Below are 2,984 nucleotides of genomic sequence, written 5' to 3'. Positions count from 1 at the left end.
ATCAAAATTGAATATATTTGTGGACCAAATTATTGGAGAAATTCGGGGATTGAATAAATACCAAACCCTATTCAAACATTTGAAGAAGCTTTCCAAGTAATGTAGCCAATTAAATATGAGCTCGTATAAATATATCAGTAGTATAAGGGCTATTATAGCTGGACACAACAAACCCCCACCACCGACCCCGACCCCCTGCTGTGTGCCTGTCTGGCCACGCCCACCACAGGTACCTATGGAAAAAAGAGGGGACTCGTGGACGTCTACGAGATAATTTTAATTATTTAAAAAAAGGGGGAGGGGATGCGTGGACGTCTACGAGATAATTTTAATTATTTAAAAAAAGGGGGAGGGGAGCCCCCCAGCACTCTGCGCTACTGAACTCACGAGTTTCCAGATATCCTCATACGACATGTCTCTAGCCGGACGAAAGGATAATCCTGCAGGGCCCTGAGATAAATTCGCCGAATGGAAAGACATTTTCACATAATCTCCCGGTTCGCATAAATTTAACGCATACGCGACTTTTTAAAATTTTGTATCTCACCTGGTGATGTCATGATATCAGCTTCGCGGTCGTTTTCATCGGAACGCGCTCTTCCTAAAATTTAATATTTTATCAATATTGAATATAGAATTTGTATAAAGATTAATATTTTTATTTTATTTTTATGCGAAACTTACTCGAAGTCCTACTCCTGTTTTGAGCTCTTTTTCAGCCGGACGTTTTCGAAGCTGAGAGGGAGTCTCTCGCTCATCAGTCGCAGTCGTGTTTCGATCTACAAATTATGATTTTGAAAATTTTGATTAATCACTGTCTAGCGTATTCGATTACATTACAATTGTACAATATAAATAAAAACATTTTGCTAACCGTTTAAGCGGTTTCCTCGATGGTTTGAAAGCAGGAAGGCTATAAGGCCGTCTGCATCCTTCTCCTCGTGGTCAAATGCCTCGCGCATTTCTATTATCTCACCCGCGATATGTAACAACTCGGCATAATTGCCGAAATAACCTAGCTTATATAGCACAGCGAGTATAGTATTCGAACTAGCACACGCAAATGCCCAAAAAACTGAGTAATTTATTTCCGACGATTTGTCCGATAACGCTGATAAATAGCGTTCACTATTTAACGTAGACGACAAATTTGAGCCTATAACTATGCACTTGCCTAATACCTCTTTAAGTCCAGCTATTTTTGTCACTTACTCACGAAATACACGATATCGCTATTTTCCGCGGAACGACTCGCGTTACTTCGGATTTAGTTAAACGTATATCCCCACTTTTTTCCAAAAAGGAACGCCTTTGAAAGATTGAAAATTTTTTCTTTATTTTTTATTACGTTATTACATTATTTACTTAATTTTATTGCTTAGGTGTTTTTATTATAGAGGTGTCAAAGTAAAGACTTTGTTGTGAAAATCTTTTAAAATTTTCGTAGAAGGGCTAGGATTATGCCAATTAGAAATTCGTCCTTTATAACATTTTTCTCTTTACAATATAAGCTATAAAAATTTATTATACGGCTGCTAGGCTTTTATTTACGCTTTGTAACATATTGTAATTGTATATAGAAAAAAGTTTAGAGAAAAATTTTTTCCTTGTAACGAATCTAATTTCTAGATGTTTCTAGATGTTTTCACGTAATTTTTAGCGTGATGAACAAGTTTGAACGTGAAAAATCATGATTTTTCCTGTTATTTGACTGTCTGCGCAAAACTTTTCTCCCACTTTTCTTTATATTTCGATATATAAGCAGCGGCAAGAAGATGCGAATCCTTCATTTGAGTTTGCTCGAACGAAAATCTTCCTTTCGGCTTTGATACAAGAATTTGTCGTTGTTGTGACTAGTATTCACCCAGTTTTATTCGAAAGTTATAACAATGGCTGCCACGAAAGAAGTTTCCAGTGATCAGAAGAATCTAACCGATTTTGTTAAATCTACACACGTTTGCGATATTAGCAAATCGGACAACAAGATCGACATCGATAGAAGAAACGAACAGCGTTATTTATTACTATCGACAACGTATGGTCTTAATTCATCGTGTACTAAGAAGCTACATGTGGGATTGCAAGCAACAAACGAAGGTTATTTCGCACCAATTGTTAAATTAACGGGCAATTATGCGGACGGAATTTGTCTTGATACCGACACCTGGCAGCAATTTCAACTCAACATGGAACAGATGGACCTGTACTTGAGTGAGAATCAAAAAACCAAACCAAGTCCGATTATCATCAACAATATTTCCATCGGCTTCACCACCGCTTACGGGTCGAGGGCTGTGATAGTGACTTACAAGGAAAATGTGGAACAATCTGCGAGTAATGGTGAAGCGGAGGAGCAAGCGCAGCCGCCTTTGAAGAAGCGAAAAACGCAGAACATCGCTATCGTGATGCAGAAAGCTACTTTCCTAGGCCTGGAAAATATTGCGAGATGTGTGGATGCACATCTGTCTCAGCTAGTTTGCATCGCCGACACCGTCAACACCTGCGCCAATTACTTAATAAACGAGATAGAATTAAAACTCCCATCAGCTTACATAGATCATGAAATTATAAAACTCATAGTTATCGGTAATTTTCAAGAAATTGAACGCAATGTACAAACGCAAATAAAGGATTTAACATTTTTAGATGTATATTTCAATATTGTATTCGAAGAATTAATTTCACTAGGATTTAATGAAATTGTGCGTATAATTTTAAAACGCAATTGTTAATTTTACGAAAAAAAAAAATAAAAAATAGAAAATTATTGTCAATAAATATGAAGTTTTTCCACCTTAAAAATCACAGCGTATTTTTTCCTTTACCCCTCTCTAATATTTCCTTTACTTCTTTACTACACGCATAGAACATTCCATCAAAATAATATCAAAATGTTAGTTGAACGCTAAACGAGCATCTTATTTCTAACATAAGCGCACACAGAGCACCGCTTATAAGCTCGTAAGCAGCGGTGCTCGAAAAAC

The sequence above is a fragment of the Formica exsecta genome, unplaced genomic scaffold, assembly GCF_003651465.1.
Source record: "Formica exsecta isolate Colony F162 unplaced genomic scaffold, ASM365146v1 scaffold667, whole genome shotgun sequence".
In the NCBI taxonomy this organism is placed as follows: domain Eukaryota; kingdom Metazoa; phylum Arthropoda; class Insecta; order Hymenoptera; family Formicidae; genus Formica; species Formica exsecta.
Note: the sequence above shows the minus strand (reverse complement) of the source record.